At 44.3% G+C, this 22,426-nt stretch overlaps 1 protein-coding gene across 1 annotated transcript in view; it reads left to right on the top strand.

Moving 5' to 3' along the window:
* The window catches only part of LOC119432548 (neprilysin-4-like), an 811,607-nt gene that overhangs the window by 458,493 nt on the left and 330,688 nt on the right, over positions 1-22,426 (top strand). The gene's annotated exons all lie outside the window — the stretch shown is intronic.

Raw genomic sequence — 22,426 nt, 5'->3', positions numbered from 1 at the left:
CCGAGCAGCTAAAAGCGTGCACCGCCGATGGTGTTGCGGTACGGTTTCGAGACTGTCGGCTCACTGTAAGAGCTTCTGATGCAAAATAACTCAAGAAGGACGAGGATTGCATACAGTAAATTGTTTTATAGGTTGAGAAAACGATACCTAACAACGGCGGTTCAGGGTTTCCGCGATATATGATTTACGATCGAGCGAAGAAGCTATAAAAACGCAGTCGAAATTCAAGTGAGCGATCACATTGTTCCATTTCTACATATTCCAGACGCAAATAGAGGCAGTTCCTTCGTAGGCAGAGTGACGTTGATTTCCTTGGAGCCACTTATGGTGTCCACGGCACCGGAATTCAGACGCGTCCACGTTAGCGACACGGCAACTCGCCGCATGCCCGTTAGCAGTTCGCGGACTGCCGGCCGATGGCGGTCTTTGCTGGACAACGGTGAGATCTCCCTGTCACGCACAGGATCTCTCTGCTAAATGTCCCTGCGGCACAGCGGCGTGGCCATTCAGCGACAGATGAATGGCCGCGGCTACGTCGCTGGCAGGCCTCTCCGTCGCTGATCGCTTGCCGACCGATAATCGTTGCTAGGCCTTTTACTGTTCACTTCGAACCTGTAGCCGACGGCGCTTCAGAGCGAACGACCGACACTGCCAAGCAGCAATGTTTTGTTACCGTTGTTGCCACTTTACCCTCTCCTCGCAATAATTTCACACGAAAAAACGATGACGATATATGCAATGCGAGCACAGGCCGAGCCGGTTCGCAGTGCGCCGTCGGTATAGCCATGCACAGCAGCTGAACTTGACTTGTATCGGAACTCTCCTTTAAACGTTTGATCGTGGACATGTCTTTTTAACTAAAATGAACAATATACACACGTCACTTTACTCCAGTGGACATGATTTTGCCTGGAATAGAAGCCGGATAATCAATGTTTGTGTCGCCGGTAGCGGCGTCGCGCCGGTGCATCGTCGATGCGCTGTGTATCTGCAGTAAATTCGCTATGAGAGTGTGTCATTAGCATTCTCATTTGCTTGCTGCCTTTTCATTTTGTCACAAGGCACCACGCGCCGCTGGAAACCCACTGGGAATTTACACGCCAGCTGGCACTAATATTACTCTTAGCGCCCCCCAAAAATGCCGGCTGTATATATGCGATTTTGTGTTAAGAACATGTATATATTTTTGTACTATAAGCATTTCAATTTGCGCTTTCAATAAAATAAAATGCACACGAATATTATGCCGGAGAAGCTGTAAAAATATATATGGCGTGCAATCGCGCCTGCCTGAATCCGACGTCGCCGTTGCTTATGATCGTAGTTTTCACGAAAAACAGTACGGCCTTTCTAGTTGTAGCAATTAACCACGCAGCGATAACGATGGCCTTCAAACTTTTTTTTTTCACAGTATGTGCACGTCACCAACAGTATGCCGCCGCTGGGGAATTTCTTCCGTTTGTATGACTGAACAATGGCCGCAAGGGGCATTGTGCGTCACTTCGAAACTCAAGCGTTGGTTCCCCCTTGCGTGTGCTAGATTGAGCCGCGATGGCCGGCTCACCCTCACAAGCTTTCACTCGCACATACAGCATACAGCACGGAGCAACAATTTTATCGCCCTTGGACTCACGGCGACGAAGACGGCGGCGGCAGAAAGCCGCCTGGAGTGTCCATATAATTGCTATTGTAATAAACACCGGTCATAAACAGGCGAACCTCACTGTTTTCTAATCACTGTCGCTGTTGAATACTACACCTGGTATTTCTTTTTATGCGGAACACAGGAAGATACTTGCTAATCCTGCATATAGGCCACGTGGCTTGGCAGGCATTATCAAATAAAAAAAAATGTCAGTGACAACTTCACTATAACTAAAGTAGTACACATAAATGTTATTTTCTAAATTTAGTACACCGTAATTATGAAGTGTAAGCCAAAGAGGAGCCAACTCACGTCTGCTTAGAAATCCGAAGTCTAGAACAGTGTTCAAAATATTTGCCTCCAAATCTGCAAAACAAAAATTATTCCATCTGAAACAGGTAACTGTTGAATAGTACACCAATGCACCAATACTATCACTAACAAGTTAACACAGTTAACTTTAACTTTTCATAGAGGATAGGGCAGGACACCGAGCCGGTGACTTCTTCATTACGGACAAGTTGTTTCGACGCCTAGAACGGACTCTGTGGAATACACAAGCAATCACGGAAGAGTCATGGCAGAAAAGTAGCGGCAATCTTTTCAAACATACGATTGGATTTCTACACTTGAGTTTCTACACTTGATTTGGATGCTTACACGTGTATAAACAGAAGTACGACGGCCAATGTATAAATGTTAAGCACAGGAAATGAAGTCGGTGTTATTTTGCACAATCGTGCAGAGGCAAGATTAAAAAATAAAAAAAAAAGCGAGGAAAGCGCTTTCGCAGAAATAATTACAAAAAAGGACTCGCCATCCCGGTCCTGCGAAAGTGGATGTCCAGTAAAGCTGGGATAAAACGACGCTACAATTGCTGAGGTGGGGTATTCTTTATAAATAAGAAATCATTATCTGGCTCTTAAATCGATAAATCCGGCGTTACCATCCGACGGCACCAAAACCCAAACCCAAGTGGTGACGTCACGTTTGACATGATGACGAAACATGATACGTCATCGCCTCAAACGTTGCGTGATGGCGTCATCACCCGAAAGGTCGCGTGATGACATCATCACGTCGAACGTTACATTACGTGATAATGGCATCGTTACGTTACGATATCGCGTGATGACGTCATGTTATGCCTCTTAGAGTAGTATCACATGGTGCACTTCCCGCTTCTTTGAACTGGCTCCGGGATTGACCCTGATGACGAAATGTGATTACGTGATCACATAAAACGTCGCATGAAGATGTCGCTACAACAAAGGTCTCTTGATGACGTTACCACGTAAAACCTTACGTTACGTGATAACACCATCGCACGTCGCGACGTCGCCTGGTGATGGCATGTGATGACGTCATCACGTCGAACGTGCAGTCACACGATGAAGTCATCATCCAGATGATGTCACCTGCTGACGTATGTGAGACCCCTTGAAGGAGCAGCACACTGCACTTTCCGCTTTTTTAAATGGTCTCCACGATCGGGCCACATTTTTGTGCGAGTAAAGGTCGCGCACGCGGACACGAATAATTCCGACCAACTACAGACCAACAGTTTTGGTGTAAAACGGGGGAACGTAGGTCACTAAACTGTACTTACACATTTCTTTTGATGAGCGTCTACACCGATGATATTTTCTGCTTAAGAGAATCTCTGACGCAGCAACTGTAATTTTCCGCAGAAGATTTCCATATGCGCAAAACAGTGAATATTCATGACGTCAGTAAACCGGGAAGGGGAAGAACGGTCTAGCTGCCCTTCGTTTTATGAAATTATTTCGCAATGTCTAAAGGTACGTAGGATGTACATGCAAACGTTTATTAGAGATACATTCAACATATTCCTCTAAATATCCCACCGCGCACCTCCGAAATATGCATTTGATTTGATTTGTAACATTTTTATTTAAAAAAGTAAAAGACAACTAAGCGTCAACGCTAAATAATATGTATATATGTCGGTATGTGGTGCGTGCAGTTAATCGGTAACTAAATGTTGATAATGTCTTCGTTCCGTCTCTCTATGTTCATGTTCACGATTCACTTCTTTTGTATCTTATTCGTATCCTATTTCACGCGCAATTACCTTGCCCAGCAACGTAGGAGTTCCCCGTTTCCGCGTTAGGCGACCCTCTTCAGTTCCAGCGCCTGAACCGGGTCCTCCTAGCGGTGTTCGATGTCCCCTGCTGGTGGCGGCCACGACACTATTCATGCATTTGTGTGAGACGGGCCTCGCGAGCTTCGGCCGCCTTGAAGTTAAATGCGCCTGTTTCGCGATAGGAACTTCACGTGCGTCAGCACTTTCTTTCACTCCCCCATCCCCATCCCGACGTGTAGGGTAGCAAACTGGACTGAGGTTGGTTAACCTCCCTGCCTTTCCTTCCTCCTCCTCCTCTCTCTCTCTCGCTCTCAGCACTCTCACTAGTCTTCCGAGTGCGCGCCGCCTCAGCGCGCTTACGCGTTCACACTTCACCGTTGACTGCAGTCTTGCAACACAGCGCCCATGCTGCCGTAACAAACCCCTCACACATTATGATTTCCAAGCCGCGCTAGGATTGCCCCAAGGCCAGCGTACCGCTTTTCGTGTCTACGCGTTCGCGAGGACGACAGCACGCATGCGCACTCAGACGCGTACCCGCACCCAACGCTCGGAGGCCGTACTTGCACGGCGCACGGCTCTCCACTATCATTGCTTCTCCGGCCCTAGCCGACCTCAATCCTGTAATAAGGATGATGTTTATTATAATCCCTTTATAAGCGGGAAGGAGAGAAGCAGTCATCCAGTCTGCTTGATGTATTCAGGTATTACTACATGTGTCGCCATCTAGCCTTTGCGATATTTCGTCTTGATCTGAAGACGTCCATCACTGACAGAGAGAGAGAGAGAGAGAGAGAGAGAGAGAGAGAGAGAGAGAGTTTTTTTGAAGAAAGGCAGAGAGGTCGGCTTGAGCGTTAGTTTGCTCTGGCCTGCTACTCTACACTAGGGAATGGGGGGGGGGGGAATCACTGTATTGTGATGGAAGCCCTACTAGCCCACCAGAACGTCCTACGAATGTACAATGTACCATCACCGACGCCTGCAAAGACTGTTATCCATTTGGACTTGTCCTGTATATCCATACAGGACTTGATATACAGGACTTGTCCTGTATATCCATTTCCTACATTTATCACCAATGCTCTCTTGCTGGCCTAACATTTTGCCTTCCATCTTTCTTTGAGTCCCAGCATTTCTGGAAGATGGACACTCCTTGCGGGTCTCGCTCGGTGAATATCTTCGCATTCCGTTACGATTTGCGGAGTATTTTCCGGGCTTCTTTTGCAGCCCACACATGCCCCCGTCCTGTAGTGTATATTTGCTCCGGTATGTTTTTGTCGTCAGGCAGCCAGCTGAGGCCTCAAATAGCAGCGCATCACTCTTTGCGTAGTTCTACGGATTCTACCCTCTGTTTTGCCACACGAAAGGAACGTTCTGGTTTTGACATAGCTTCTCGTCTACTGAGCTCACTTTGCATAAATGAATAGGATGAAAATATGTAGAACTCATGCTCCCTGCTTGACCGAATGAGCAACGCCTCCAGCTGCGCTCGCCGTTGCATGCAATCTTACCTCGTGCATGGTTACAATGTTTCTGCGGTAACTGTTTCGAACGGGAATTGTGCGTCATCGACTTGCACACGCCAGATTTGCTTTGCTGTGTACTCGCACTTCCTTCCTCTGGCTCTCCTTGCTAATTTCCTTTTGGGTTTTCTAAAGCACTCGCTGTTTCCACAATTAGACTTTTTAATGTAAATTTATTAGTACCTGAGATGAGAAGATGCCGCTTTCGGCTACTATATAATTTTGAGGACAACGTTGACGCTCGACTGATTATTGGAAGCAATTAAGGGATGACCTTTTCGTGGAGTGGCCTACTTGCTTTTTGACGATTAGTGAGAGAATATATATATATATATATATATATATATATATATATATATATATATATATAATGCTTTTCGGAAAATTCAAAGGTAAGTGCAGTGAATTTAGGCAGTGTGTCATGGCTTTCATTGGCATACTCAAACATTGTCATAAAAGAGAACGGGGACAAAAATAGAGTTTCACGTGATTTTAGATGGATGCCGGAGTAATTTTCTTAAGAACAATTGATTATTATTAGTAAATATGGGAAAGCTTGGACATAAAATTGTAGTAAGTAAAAATCTGCAAACTTGGACGCGTGGTTCACACACCATTGTGGATTTGGAGTATACACCATCGCTAGAGACATTTTTTAGGCCTTGGAATGTTCACCAGCATTAAATATTTGCCGAAATTAAATTCACGCTTCGTTTTTTGCTTTTGCAGCTACAGCAGCCGACTGCTTGATTGGCGCCGCATTTTATTGGCCGAAATGCTGATTGAAAATACCACTATTCACATTTGCTGCTCTAAACGTTTGTATGCTTTTGTGGGAAAACTGACGCACGGAGGGACTCGGAACACTTACTTACTCAGATAAAATTTATGCGTGACGTCATGCGACTTCGAGAAACAAGTTTTGAATAAATGGCTGAAGATGGCAAGAATATAGAACATCAATAACTTCGTGGCTGTATCGTTATGCTGAACTTTGCAGCACACAGCTATTTCAAGTAGTGCCACTTCGTGTTTTCCATCAATCAATCACTCAATCAATCATCAATGATGGTAAAATAAGAGAATACAGTACTAGTAAACATGCAAAAGAATGTCCTATGATTACAAACCGGAAGCGGGACCTCCTGTGCTATACACTAGAAAACTGATAAAGAGAAGTGATAAATTTCTAAATGTTACTCTTAACAAAGACAGCTTGGGCACCCTATAATATGTGTTCGTCGGGATGTATTAGATTTCGTTTGTGGCTCGGCGCTGGGAATTAGTGCCAAGGAGTTGTCACTGATAGATTAGTTACAACATGTCGAAGCATATTAAATTTTTTACTACTTGTAACCCTAGTGCGTTTCAGCTACAAGTATCCGTACATTTGGTTGTGTGTAGGGAGTATAGCAAAAGAATAAATATTAGTTTAATGAACTTTGTCGTTACTCAGATCTTTCATTTCGCTGCGCAGTACATCTAGCAAGCAGCGCCAGGCACGTTTTCTTTACACCAAGCAGGTTCGGTACTTAAAGCTCGCTGTTTCGGTGATGTCCCCGACCCTGCCGTCCTAGGACACGCCCGTACAATGATAGACGGAGAAAATAGCCCTGGAGATTGTAGTTACTGCCGTAATTCCACAGTAGTAAATAATTCGGTGGTTCTGCGGCCTATATCATCGTGCTTGAAACGACCTTACATTTCCAAGGTTGCATGATGTAAGAGATAACGGCTATATATATATATTGTGAGCAGTATTCATATGCTCCATATTCTTCTCGGTACATACTCATCATCCCCGTTTTGGGCCCGGTGGTGGGGCTCTCGCTTGGGAGAACACAGAAGAGTCTGTTGGCCTCAACGTTGTCTCATAAGTGGTAGAGTGGGCTGTCCGGTTCCTCAGAATGACGATGATGTATGGTGTTTAATGGCGCAAGGGCCAAGTGGCCAAAGTGCGCCATGCCAGTGTTTGTAAATTTGCAGTGGAGCGATGAATTCTGAGAAGTAGATGAGGCGTGAATGTAAAGGGGCCTAAAAATAGACGCTTTAAAGCACGTAATTTATGCATGTACTAAGATTGATGGCAAAGACTAATGAGGTGTACTATGAAAATGAAGAATGCATTGAGGAAGAATGATATGATTTACAAAATATAACAGATGCATGAATTGGCCAGAAGCACAAGTGCCTAAACAGAGCCCTTGAAACGCAAGAGCCTGACGGCATGTGCTATAAAAAATAAAATATCCCAGCGGCATATCCTGGAGAGAGGATACGCTACGAACTTATTGGGCTCACAACATATAGCACAACATCGTTCAAGAAATAGAGGACTGCTTTGGCGTAAAAAAGTGATTCTTCACCAATAAACATCATAGGACGAAGAGGGACATGTTAGTGGTATGCTACAGAGAAATATTTTCTTCTCTCCGTTTCGGCTTCCCGACACTCCAGGAGGACATGGAGGACGGTCAGCCTCTCACCACATCTACCACAGGTTGGCGGTTCATTGCCAGTCAGCAAAAAAACTCTGGGTGCCATATGTATGTCCTATTCTGAGCCGCCGACAGAATAGGACATCAGTTCGCCGTGTTTGCGTTGCGGAGGGCCAGAAACATATCTGTGGCTTTATCAAGTGAAGCTTATTATTTCTTTCAGCGTCCCACAAACATTGCCAGTGGCTTCGCCGTTTCTTTTGCAGGAAAGGCGTCAAATCTGTTGCAGGAACAGCAGCTGTAGGGTTAATGGCCTAAGATGTAACTGAAGTGGCCATTTGGTCTGCTCGATCATTACCCTCAATGCCTCTATGGCCTGGAGCCCAGCACATAATTACATGCTGGTTTGATATATACGCTTTGCATAGAGCTCAATGAGTACAGGATTTCTATGTTTACTGAGTGACTTCAAGGCTTTCACGACACTTAGGGAGTCTGTAAATATGATAGTCGTTTGAAGTTTTGATTTCGTTATATATGCTTTACAGCTGACAAAAGTGCATAGGCCTCAGGCGTAAAGGTACTTGTTTCCGGCTGGAGTACACGGGATTTCGAGAAGGATGGGCCGACGGCTGCATAAGAAACCCCGGTATGTGACTTAGAAGCGTCTGGGTAAAACTCTGTGCACGAGAACTTGGACTGAAGTTCGAGGAAATGCATTCTAATGTGTGCCTCTGACACGTCTTTCGTGACGTCTATAAATTATGTGTCACAATCGATGAGCAGCCACTACCACGGAGGTAACAGTTCCGCTGGAGCCATAGGGCACTGTTCAAGAATTGGAACACCCATTTCCTCACTAGGGTTTCTTGCACGCAATGAGAACAGCCTTCTCGCTCCAGGTCGGTTATGGAAGAGTGTGACAGCGGTCACATCATTTATTGTTGAATAAGAAGGATGTTCAATATTTGCTTGTACTTTCAGAAAATATATAAAACTGCTGTATGACCGCTGCAGATGAAGTGACCACTGATTCGACTCTACGTAGAGGCTCTGGATTGGACTTGTCCTGAAAGCACCAGTCGCGAGACGGATACCCAAGTGGTGAACGGGGTCTAGTATTTTTAATGCACTTGGTGTTGCAGAATTATAAATTATAGACCCGTAATCAAGGCGTGAGAGGACAAGAGTTTTAAAGAAGTTAAGCAAACACTTTCGATCACTACCCCAAGTCATACGCGACAGAAGCTTTAAAAGGTTCATTGTCTTCAGGCATTTTGCCCTCAGATGCTTAAGATGAGGAATGAATGTGAGTTGGGAATCTAAAATGATTGAATGGCTCGAAGGCTACCTGCACATCGTCGACATAAACAGAATAAAACATCGTGCGTGGGATGACTGTGTTCCAGAGAATTCATTTTTACAATAAATAGTGTGCAACTAAGCACACCTGCCTGTGGCACACCGGTCTCTTGGGTGAATGCCTTAGACAAAGCGTTTACCACTCTTACGCGGAATGTGGGATTAGATAGGCAAATGTCGATTGTGTTAAACATGTTGCCACGGGCACCCATCGCCGAAAGATCTCGGAGAATGCGTAGCGCCATGTCCTATCGTAAGCTTTTTCTAGGTCGAGAAACACTGAGAGACAGAATTGTTTATGTATAAAAGCATCCTAATATAAGACTCAATGCAAACAAGGTGGTCTGTCGTGGAGATACCTTCCCTCAAACCACATTGGAAGGGGTCTAGTAGTTTGTTATTTTCAAGGAAACAGATTAAGCGCCTGTTTATACTTTTTTCGAAAAGTTTACTGAGGCAGCTTTTTAGCGCTATTGGCCTGTAGCTGCTGGCTAGGGATGGGTCCTTGCTTTGTATAAGCACGGGGATGACTATAGCTTCCTTCCACGAGGACGGGATATACCCAGCCGGCTACATGGCATTTAAAAGAGACAGGATTGTTTCAAGCGCTTCAGGATGCAGGTGCTTAATTATTTCATACATGACACGACCGCCGCCTGGCGCCGAGTTGTTGCAGCACGTAAGAGAATCTAAGTTCAACTAGGCTGAATTGGCAGTTGTAATCTTCATTTCATGAACATTTTTGATGAAGAGGTTTTCGCTCTACATGTTCTTTGAATCCGAGGAATGTTTGTGTGTAATGGGATGCACTGGATACATGTTCAAAGTCTTCGCCCAGACAACCTGCCTTGTCTTCCAGGCTCTCACCTTGAGTATTGACTAAGGGTAATGGGTGTACCTCCCGGCATTTTAATTTATTTACTCGATTCCACACTATCGTCTCATCCGTGTAAGAATTATACCGGAGATGTACCTCTGCCAACTCTCCCTTGTCGCAGGTCGACGTGTTGTTCGACCCTGGGACTTTATTTGTTTAAAACTAATTTAGGCGGTTGGAGAGTCACTAAGTCGTGTCCAAGCTTTCTTTTGATTCTTCCGCAGTTTTTTTTTGCATTCTTCATTCCACCACGGGATACGACGTTAATTCGCCAGTCCGTTAGTTTGACGGATGTATGTTGCGGCAGCCTCAATTATAAAGCGTGTTATATAAGCTGCGGCATCGTCTATATTAAATGAGGCAATATCATTCCTGCTTAAGTACGTTTGTTCTTGGAAAAGTTCCCAGTTAGCTGTGCCAACCTTCCATCGGGGATCATGTGGCGAGCATCCATCTTGTTTTGTTAAGCTTAACATGGTTGGGAAGTGGTCGCTTCCAAAAGGGTTCTTGAGAACGGACCATTCCAGGTACGGCATTAGTGTACTCGATACCACGCTCAAATCTATGGAGGAGTATGTGTTATGTGCCACGCTATAGTACGTGGGCTCTTTCTTATTAAGTATACATGCTCCTGAGGAAATGAAGAAATTTTCAAATAGGCAATCTCTGGCATTGCAACGAGAGTCTCTCCACAATGTGTTATGTGCATTTAAATCTCCGACAACTATATACGGCGCCGGAAGTTCATCTATGTAGATTTGAAATTCAGTTTAATGAAGTTGATAATTGGGAGGGATGTATATAGAGCTGATAGTGACTAGCCTGTCAAACAACACCCCTCGGACAGCAACTGCCTATAGGTGTGTACGAAGTTTCAGTTCTAGACAGGCAACACCTCTGTCAACTACGATAGGAACACCACCGGATGACACGAAAGTGTCATCGCGGTCTTTACGAAAAATGGCGTACTGCTGCAGAAAGTTGGATTGTGTAGATTTCAGGTATTTCTCTTGAACACACAGCACCTTAGAATTAAACCTGTGTAGGATTTCTTTGACGTTATCGAGGTTGTGCAGGAGTCCTCTGACGTTCCCCTGTATTATTTGTGTATTCTTGTTGAAAGCGTTTTTTTTGTGCTGTGTGTTTAAAAGGGACTAACTTAGAGAGCCCTTGTCGGGCCCTGTGATGCGTCTGTAGAATATATAGACGAATAGATGTAGAAATATAGATGGATATATAGATGATAGAATAGATGCGTCTGTGACTGTCTGTAGCATATCACTTGTATGTGATATATTTTCAGTAGATGTCTTCGCCATAGTAATAGGAGTGCCGCAGATGCTCTGCGATAACGTTTTGTAGGTGAAAGCAAACACACACGGGAAGAATGAGTGTGCTTTAGAAATATTCAAGCCTTGGAGGAATACTGAGGAGTGTATGGAAGTTGAACGCGTTGAAGAAATATGTTGCAGGTAAAGGGTGCGAGTGAAAACTATGGCCTACTTTATTATAAGTGCACCTACAAATTAAAATCCACTGTATCATCTTGCGATTTCACCGAGTCGGGTCCTGTTCCAAATATCATTGTGCGTGTTAGGAGAATAACGTTTGAAGGCCGATATGACGGACCTCACGCGCGCGTGCGTGTTATTTCTGGTTTATGCGACACTATCTTCTTAGTGGTCCTCTGATAGCATCGGCAACGGCTACGCGCTTTCGTCAGCCGTGGCCGTTGTTGGATTTCATTACCAAGACTATGTCCTCAAATGTTGCGACGCTATCAGATATAAAAATGTCGTTGTCTTAACGTCTATGTGTATACCCGGTGTCTTTTTTTAAAGGTCCAAAATATTTAAAAATTGCCTGTGGCAGATAGCAGAATTTTAACCCTTCAACTAAATTACTCGATGATGCTTAATTGAATCAATAACATATTTAAGCAGCAAAATGTTAAAATTATTGCTTTACGGCACATATTTCAGTCTACGAATTATATCCGGTGAGTTCGGAAGCTGTATCCACTTGGAACGAATTGTCAGGACTGCACCAGTTTGGACATAATTTTCAAAGAGTCGGGCGCAATGCATTGACGATCCTGTTATTCCGTTTAAGAAAACAATGTTCTATGCGTTGAAGCACAAATGTAACTGGAGCACCAATGTCACCGCGATGGCATATTCACTACCACTCCTCAGCCATTTTTGGACTTGCTACTAATCATATCTGCTGTGTTCAAAATTATCTACCAAAGAATACTTAAGAACTATGAAAGAATAAAGCCTTCTTATCTCTCATTTGGTCAGGACACGGGGATATCTGCAGCTTCACCGACTTTCTCATGTGCAGGTGCACTGCACGGCGCCTTGAAATACCTTATTTGATCACGTATTCTGTAAATTTAACTGAATTGCGCTTGCTGTCTTAAATGAGCACTGAACGGTTCACCACTTTGCGCTAACAAGCACTAAGGGGAGAGTTCTCGTGGATGGTTCATGTGAAGCATAAATAAATGTAATTCGAAAACGAGATTCACGCATGACGATTACTGTGCAACGATTATCGCGGCAAGCTATCCCAGATATCTAGATAACTATTATTTTATATGTAGGCGCCATGTGACATTTCATACAGTAGCCACATGACAGGGGGCGGGTGACATGGTATTTCCATACGTCATATTCCAACCACGCTTTTCCGCACGTCATATTCCAAACCTGCTATTTGCGCTTGTCAGGAACTTGACGTACGCACTGGGTTGCTTTTGGCGAAAGCAGTTTTATTTTAGTGCCTCATCAGCACGTCCTTTTTAAAAGGGCAGGAAAAGAGGCTGAACTTTGCTGCGTACTTGTGCTGCTGATCACGCTGGCTGCGGAGCCGTTTTTTAGAGCATTAGTTTGCACCTAGATTAACAAGCCGTTGAAAACTTAATACCGAGAGGACATCTCACGTTGCACCTAACAAAGTATAAAACAGTTCTGCCCAAATCAACTAACATATGCTCTAAAACTCTTCTTAACCTTTACAGAAGGGTATAGTCTTGCACTTTTTGATACACTCACTGGTTTTTGAGTCATGGCGGTTGGACAACTTTTGTGTGAGTAAGGCACAGCAGTAATGGTGAAAGAAAAGCTGAAGACAGATTTGGGCACGATTCAAACAGTTGGTAAAATTATCAGTTAACGAACGTGCCCGGGAGCAATCCTAAGGTTGGAATATTGTGCACGGGAGTAGAACGACGAAAAAAAAGGTAGGATTTACAAGAGCACTTGAGTAAGAAACAAAAAGTACCGGGAAAATAAAGAAAAAAAGAATTGTGAGATATTGGTACATCAAATAAAATAACTGTCAGCCCTTCCACTGGGGTGGAGATGGAAGAGCAGCGAAGCTGTACTATGGTAGGAATTACGTATTTCCAATTATGACTTTTAGGATGTGATGGTGTAATTGGTTATTTGAACTATTAAAGAATGAGGAATATATAGATATGATCCGGTGGTTTTCATTTATTTAGTGACCACAGGGACCATGGTCTTATGGTCGCTACGGTACACCGCCATAGGGTGTACGGCAAAGGTTGGCATGTTCTTCATAAACACGTCACCAAAGCCTCGCGCGTTTGGTGCGAACGCGGGCAAAACGCCGCCGTCGACAACAGTTGTGCGCGTTGTTTGTGTGACCGCACACAACCACTGTCAAAACGCTGGCTACGTGACGGAACGGCTAAACACCGTTGCCGACACTGTTATGGCACGTACACACTAAAGTCCCTAGATATCAATTACAAAGAAATAGAAGAACATAAGGCACTTGACCGCAGATGCAGACAAAACGAACCATACAACAGTCCCTTCGACATCGCTGAACGGAAAGCTGCTTTGACAAAACGCATGCAAAAGCTCCGCGCCGGGAGTTGACAGGATCATTTATGGCGTGCTCAAGTACTTACACACTGACACACAAATTACGCTCCTCGCACTTTTCAACACAATTTGGGCCACCGGATACCTTCCAGCTAGGTGGAAGGAAGCTATCGTTGTCCCAATTTTGAAGCAGGGCAAAGACCCATCCTTGGTATCAAGTTACCACCCAATAGCAGGGACCAGCTGCCTATGTAAGCTGTTCGAAAAGATGATCAATCACCGTCTGTTGCACTTTTTTGAATCCAAAAAAATCACAGCATATCCACGGGGTGAATGATGATGAGTGGGCGAAGCTCCGGAGGGAATCATCGGATCTCCCGCTTAAGGGAACGCTAGCACAAACGCGTTAGAAACGTGCAGTACTCTCTAGTAAGGGGGAGCGGCCACAGCGTCTTACGCAGCCATTTACACATGCCGGAACGTGCACCGCGTTTGCCGACGCCATCACATGACTGCTGAGAGAGTATACCCCCCCGTATTCATAAACGCTCCTCGACTTGAACTTGACTTGCCACCGCTTTGGGCAGCGCGTTCGAAACGCGTTGAAGGTAAGGCGGAGAGGCCAAAGCGTCTTACACCAGCTTCTTACACGGGCCGTAACGCGCTAGCACAAACGCATTAGAAACGCGCTAGAAACGCGGCCTTTCGTTAATGTTGGGTATTTATTGCCATCGTGGTGCGTGTGTCCATGTCTGCTTCGTGGCGTAGTGGGCTAACGCCGCGCGCTCGGAAGCGAGGGGTCCCTGGTTCGATTCCGCGCTACGGACACAACTTCGGATTTTTTTTCTAATTTTTCTCAGACTGGTTACACACTACTACTACGACGACGGGGACGAACGGGTGCCGCTATAAGAAGCTTCGCCCCTAAAAAATGTCGCAGTTTCGCCCGAAAGGCGAAGCATCGATTGCGATAGCAAATTAGTAGAGCGCTATTCGGAGTAGGGATAGTAGTTTTATCGGCTGCATAAACTTGGACACATTGGCTTACTAACTGAATTCACAATCGTGGTGTCAGCGCGCACAAGCACACATGAATAGATCACACTGAATGACCGCAGCCAACGACTGTCAAAACGCGGGCAGCAAGAGCAAGTTCGCGCGGTCTATCGCTTCTACGGAAACTGAGCGGCAAATGCACAGCCCATACAAAGGTCAGAGCCGTGTGGAGATAAGAGACGGTGCGGGCGACCGCCGGGCAGAAAAGTTGTTGGCAGAAGAGAAGCTGCCCCCTCCCCCCTCCCTCCCTTTTCCCGTTTCTTGCTTTCGCGTGGGAGATTGAGTGGTAAGATACGCTTTTGGCGCCGGAGCACAGCGCCGCCCCGCCTCCCTCCCTCCTATACCCCAACGGTTTTTCGCGGGACGGTCGCGTTTGCTTTCCGCCGTGCGTTCGCCCTCCGTGATAGCGCGCGTCCCCCGCGCGCGGCGACGATTTTATCGCCCTTGGAATCTATACGGAACCTCACGGCGACGGCGACGGCTACGGCGACGCCGACGGCAGAAATCCGGTTGAAGTGTCCATATAATTGCTATCGCAATAAAAGTTGCTCGACCCACATCAGTGTGGTTTCAGGGAAGGGCGGTCGACAACAGACCACCTCGTACGTGTCGAGGCTAACATTCGTGACGCATTTGCGCACCAACAGTACTTTTTGTCGTTGTTCCTCGACATGGAAAAAGCATACGAAACCACTTGGCGCTACGGAATTCTGCGGGATCTGTCAGGAATGGGTATCCGTGGGAACATGTTAAACGCCATCGAAAGTTACTTAACAAATGGGACATTCCGTGTTCGAACTGGTAATGCTTTGTCCAGGTCACTTATCCAGGAAACCGAGGTACCGCAGGGTGGTGTAATCAGTTGTACCCTTTTTATTAGAAAAATGAACTCCTTGCGCTCATCTATTTCGCAAAGTATTTTTTATTCTGCATATGTCGATGATGTGCAAATCGGATTTAAGTCGTGTAACCTCGCCGTCTGCGAACATGTTCAGCTTTGGCTAAACGAAGTGTCCAAATGGGCTAACGAAAATGGATTTAAGTTAAGTTCCCAGAAAAGCTCCTGTGTCCTCTTTACAAGAAAGAGAGGCCTTGCGCCAGAGCCCACTATCGAACTCCTCGGCCAACGCCTACCTCAAAACGCAGAGCACAAGTTTTTAGGTGTGATACGGGGCACTCAACTATCCTTCATTCCCCATATTAGGTGAACAATGAACAATGAACATTCTCAAAATACTGTCACACACAACATGGGGCAGTGACAGAAAGTGCTTGTTGAACCTGTACAAGAGCCTAGTACGATTACGTTTACATTATGGTGCCGTTGTGTATCACTCTGCTGCGCCAACCCCGTTAAGAATGCTGGATCCGATTCATCATTTAGGCATCCGATTGGCCACGGGCGCCTTCAGGACAAGTCCTGTACAAAGTCTCTACGTGGAATCGAATGAATGATCTCCTAATTTGCGGAGGTCATACTCTAGTTTCACTTATTTTCTGAAAGTGCATTCGAACCCTGAACACCTCTGTTACACGACCATAAACAATACCACATCAGCCACACTGTTTCGCAATGGACTTACAGCAAGAGAGCCCTTTTCACTGCGTGTCAGAAAGCTAAGTAGTGAAATAGGGGGTCCCATTGCTCGAACATCGCCTACTGCCACCAGCAAAGCTGCAACCTCCGTGGCAGTGGCGGGTGGTAGAATGTGACACATCTTTTATCGAGGTTACAAAACAGGCTCCACAGACACACATTCACATGCACGTTTTAGAACTTCAGTCAAAGTATTGTTGCCCTGAATTTTACACGGATGCGGCAAAGTCACATGCCGGCATATCTTACGCAGCTTTGGGTCCTTCCTTCTCTGAGTCCGGCATTTTGCACCCTCAGACAAGCATTTTTACAGCAGAAGCCTATGCAGTACTGTCTGCAGTAAAACACATCAAGGAATCCAAACTACAAAAGACAATAGTATGCACAGATTCCTTAAGTGTTGTAAAAGCTTTACTGTCTTTAAAAAAGCACAAGAATCCTGTTTTTATTGAGCTTTATTCATTATTGTGCACTATTTATTCATCCAATAAACATGTGATAGTATGCTGGGTTCCTGGGCATAGGAAAATAGAAGGTAATATGCTTGCCGACAAAATGGCTATATTAGTTGCATCGGAAGCTGTTAAATCTACCATGATTGTGCCTGCTGAAGATCTTAAACCTTTTGTACGCAAGAAAATAAAAAAAACCATTGGCAGCGTTTGTGGCAGGCTGAAACTAATAATCATCATCATCATCATCAGCCTATATTTATGTCCACTGCAGGACGAAGGCCTCTCCCTGCGATCTCCAATTACCCCTGTCTTGCGCTAGCGTATTCCAACTTGCGCCTGCGAATTTCCTGACCTCATCATCCCACCTGACTTTCTGCCGTCCTCGACTGCGCTTCCCTTCTCTTGGTATCCATTCTGTAACCCTAATGGTCCACCGGTTATCCATCCTACGCATTACATGGCCTGCCCAGCTCCATTTCTTCCGCTTAATGTCAACTAGAATATCGTCTACCCCCGTTTGTTCTCTGATCCACACCGCTCTCTTCCTGTCTCTTAACGTTACTCCTAAGATTTTTCGTTCCATTGCTCTTTGTGCGGTCCTTAACTTGTTCTCGAGCTTCTTTGTTAACCTCCAAGTTTCTGCCCCGTATGTTAGCACCGGTAGAACGCAATGATTGTACACTTTTCCTAATACTAATAACTAATAATAAGCTATACGTAATAAAACCACAGTTAGGCATGTGTAACTCCACAACGAAAACACGGCACATCGATGTCCTATTCTGTCAACTCAGAATAGGGCACTCCTATGGTACCCATAATTAACTGCTGACGGGTGATGAGCCTCCAACCTGTGGCAGATGTGGTGAGAGGCTCAACGTCCTTCATGTTTTGCTCGAATGCCAGGAAGCAGAACTACGTAGAAAGTATTTCCCTTCAGCTTACAGAGAGCGCATTGCTCGCCATCCGGCAATGTTCCTTGGACCAGAGCCATTTTCGATAGCAAATCAGTTGTCAACTTTTTAAATGATTTTGCTCTCTTGAAAGTGATAGGCACTAGACATTCGTAGCGCATCCTTTTTCAAGAGGCTGCTGCTACGTTAGGATCGCTTTGTAACGCTCATGCTTCCATGCCTTTGCGTTTCAAGGGCCTTGGAAATGCAGTAGTGCTTTAAAAAAATCACAAACGACATATTGTAGTTCATTTTATCCCCCCTTCTCAATGTATTTCTTGTTTTAGAGTACATTCGTTGTATTACATCTGCGTTTTACGCACTTTACAGCCACAGTTTTTAGGCCCCTTTACAGCCATGTCACAACCAACTACATAATTCAGTTACTTCATTGTTAACTCATTGACTGGGACCTGGCGCTCTTTGGCAATACTTGGCCCTTGCGCCACAAAGCACCAAATTCATCATCATGTTCACCGTTGTAATTCAACCTAAACATTGAAAAGACCCGAGAAATTTTAGTCGCACCTACGGTGTTAAACAAGTATGCGATTGAGAGTTCTCACAGGCTTGTATGTTTGGATTATGGGTTCCGAGCAAAAGTAGCAGAGGATGTAGTAGCGCCTGCTCTCCCGCTCTTTACACTAGAAAGCACACAGTTTACCCCTAGTACAAGCCTCATTGCTGTATCACTAGCGTGCACTTTTGGTTAAGGCCGTTTTTTGTCATGGACGAGCAAACGAAAAGAAGTATCAATATCAAATTTCTAGTGAAATTGGGCAAGCATGACTGGAGAATTTTAGTAAAATCTTACACGGAGCTTACGCAGAGGATAGCCTAAAGTAGGGAGCAGTGTCCTACTGTGTGCAGCATTTTTAGGAAGGCCCTGAAAACCCCAAGGACGATGAAACATCAGGAGGCCCTTCAGGCTCATGCAAAAATGAAGTGATGATCGTGTGCGTTCTTGTTTGTTCAGTGACAAGCGAATAACTTTCTCAATGAAAACCGATCCATTGGTTTGGTAAAGTCGTCCTATCACCGGACTTGGCTGCATATTCGGAAGTAAAAATGGTTCAGCGAAGATGTTAAGATACTGTCCCATGAGCATAAGTCGACGAAAAAAATGTTCATTGGCAAGATAAATTATGACGACAGCGATTATTTCTTGCGAAGTGTCGTCATCGGCGACAAAGTTTGGATTCACAAACACGACATCGAGCAGAAGTCGCATAAAATTTCATCAAAGCAGGAAGATGGGCCGAAGGCCTAAAAAATTCCGTGGAAGAACAAATGCTTATTTCATATCTGTTTATTGACAGCCGTGAAATTGTGCTCCGTAAAATTGTACCTAAAAGTCAAACTGTCAGCGCATTTTCTACGTGCAGGTCATGATCCTCCTGAAGGTTGTGTGCGCTGCATGAGACCAAATTTATTCAAAGAGAGGTAATGAATGCTGCACCATGATAATTACCTTGCTCACTTTGCATTGGTAGTCCGTGAGTTTTGAGCATGTGATTCCATAAATTTGCTAGAATACCCTTCCTATACGCCGCATTTACCCTATGCAACTTTCCTTTTCTCCCGTAATTAAACTAGTGCTACAGGGAGGGAGAGAATTTTAATGATTTGAGAGCGATTCGAAAGAAAACGACATAGCTTGCGGAAGCATTAAACAGAAGAAGTCCTGCAGAGGTTGCTTCCAGTAATTAAAAAAGAGATGAAACCGGTTCAAATTGTGTCTAAATAGAGTATTTTGAAAGTGGGAATATCGAATAAAGTCTGTGCGAATATTAAGCGTGAATTGCTTTTAGCTCCCGTTGTCGACGAACTTCAACAGACCTTGAGCCAAAATCCAGAGCCGTTATCCGGGCACTCAAGATCAGAACGCAGCGAGGAAATCCAGACATCGTTGGGAGGGAAGACGAGATCATCCGCGCAACCAGTCAAAACTGAAGAAAATGCGGTCTCTGGCCCACAACCCATTGTACAGGACCGCATTGCATACGCTAGTTCCTGCCTAAACAAGTTACAAAAAATATTGAATCTGATTTCTTCCAAATGTTTGTTCACAATGTCACTCAAGCTGTAAGTTATAGTACGCTGAAACTATATATTCGTTCACGCATTTCTTTGTTTCTTTCTGTAAAGGTACAGAAAGAGGAGCAAGAGCAAAAGGCTTAGTAGCCTGAGAAAGGCGTTTGCTCCAAAAACAGTGCGGCACCCTGGCCAGCATGCACCATTTGAGGAAAAATAACAAAACACATATACGAACATATTTCAACACACGAGAAAAAGATAGTTTCAAAATAATGAATATTTTTGGAAGTTTCTATTTGTTTCGTAAACCTGAAACTGAAGAAATGTACACAATAAGGCGACCTGATTTACAGGTACACATACTTTTACATTAAGACACTTGTACTGTGAAACCCTTCATGACACAAGTTATAGTTGCTCATCACACAGTAATTGAACAAAAAACAATAATATACAAAAAGCAAGCAAGATGTCAAGGAACATATATGTAAGTATAGTGTCACGTAATGCTTTCGTGTTGGGCATTTCAAGAGGAAGCATACGCACTTTCAAAAAGATTTGGGAAAATTCAATGCTATTTTCGATCAAAACCATTTTGAACTTTTTTTAAGGAGGTTGTGCTGTCTATACCTAAGAAGCAGTCGATTTTATTCAGAAAAGTAGGCACCTGATATGTAGTGTGTTGCTTTCCATAAATAATTCGAATCTGTTGAGTTTTTTTAACGTGGGTGCGGGAAAGATGCGGAGAACTCTGAAAGCCTTGCAAGCAATAATGCCTATTGCTCTTTATATACTGAACAATTTGAAATGGTATACTTGATTGGATTTTAACATATGATGCTCTAAAAACAGTGGTTTTGTTCGCAGCTCGCGTAAGGGGCCATAATATTTTTCAAAATTTTTCAGCACCCTCTTTTGCAAAATAACGAGTTTAATATAATTCTTCAACGGCGCTGTTGCCCACACAAGCTCACATTAAGAAAGTCGAGACTAGAAGAGAGTATAGTAAAACGTGTTTTTCAGCCACAACGGTATTAATGATTTTGATTTGTACCTGTATACAATGCTTCCACTTAATTTGGCCGTTAACTTTGTTATGTGTTCGTTCCAAGATAAGTCTTACTGAAACGAGTCATGACCTGTTCTATTATAAGCCCTTGCCAGGTAATGCTAATGCTGAAATTTTGTGGCTTGCTCACAGGAGAAAATAGCAAGTATTTTGTCTTATTCGCATTCAAGCATAGCTTGTTAAGTTTTAACCAGAAAGCCAACTCATTCGGAAAATGATTCACATTTCCTTCAATATATACAAAAAATATTGGTGTCGTCTGCGTACATTACTAGTTTGGGACATTATGGAATGCGGCATAGGTCATCTACATATAAGGAGGGAACCCAATATGGAGCCCTGTGGCCCTTGTTTCTTAACATCAACGTACACTGATGACTCGTTATTGATTACCACGTACCAGTAGCTACTGGTTAAATAGCTCTGCCACAAGTCGCGTGCAATGCCTATTAGACCACATGTGCTCAGTTTACCTAAAATAATGTCATGACACATAGTGTCAAACGCATTGCGCAGGTCACTAAAGAGCTCAACTGTGTGTAACTTTTTCTGAAACTAATCTATTATATGAACCTTAATTTGAAGCAGTGCTAAATCGGCAGATTTGTTTTTTTAAACCCATGTTGAACATCATTTATAACATTATACTTATCAAAAACATTATGCAGCCGGACATTTATTGCGCTTTCATTTACTTTTGGCAAAACAGACGCAACTGGCATTGGACGATAACTGGACGTTTGTTTTTGGTTGCCTCTTTTAAAGATAGGACATGCGCGAGCAATTTTCCCCTTATCTTAAAAAAATGACCATTGCAAAAGATTTCTCATTTCCAATAGTGACACACTTGATTGTCTTCTATTGGTTGCTTGTGTTCTTTTCAAAGCCAGTGGTCTGTGGGTCCCGCGGCGCCGGTTTTGCGCCGCCTCCTTCGAGGGATGGCCCCACGCTGTTTGACCAGGGCGGCAGCGTCCGGCCCGCTGGGAATGGTTGTTTGGCCGAAATGAGACTTGCAACGAGGTTTACTTCAAAACAGGTTCATATCGGCTCAGTGAGCTTTCCATCCTGCGTCGCGGAACCAATCTGCTTTGCCGGTAGCCATTCCATGCTTACATCTATACACTCGATTCCGGGAGACCCAACATTTCCTGTAAATGTACTGCTCGCTGTGTTGTAAAAGACCTCATACCGTGGCATGAAATGAACAACTTGCCCAATAACAATTTTAACTAGTCAAAAAGCGGGAAAAAGAAGTAATAACTAAACTAATTCTGTGTCGACATGGCTGAGTTTCGCCTCAGTGAGCAAAGCTGGTATGTCTTTCCGATATGATCACAAATGAGGAACTGCTTACACAGTAACGCAGTTCACTGCAGGACAATAAGTCCTAACTGCGGTATATAGACGCCTTAAACGTTTTTTTTTTTTTGTTTCTACTGCGAGTGGA

Source organism: Dermacentor silvarum, chromosome 11 (genome assembly GCF_013339745.2).
Source record: "Dermacentor silvarum isolate Dsil-2018 chromosome 11, BIME_Dsil_1.4, whole genome shotgun sequence".
NCBI classification, from domain to species: Eukaryota; Metazoa; Arthropoda; class Arachnida; order Ixodida; family Ixodidae; genus Dermacentor; species Dermacentor silvarum.
The sequence above is the reverse complement of the archived record's forward strand: the minus strand, read 5'-3'. Positions and strand labels throughout refer to the sequence as shown.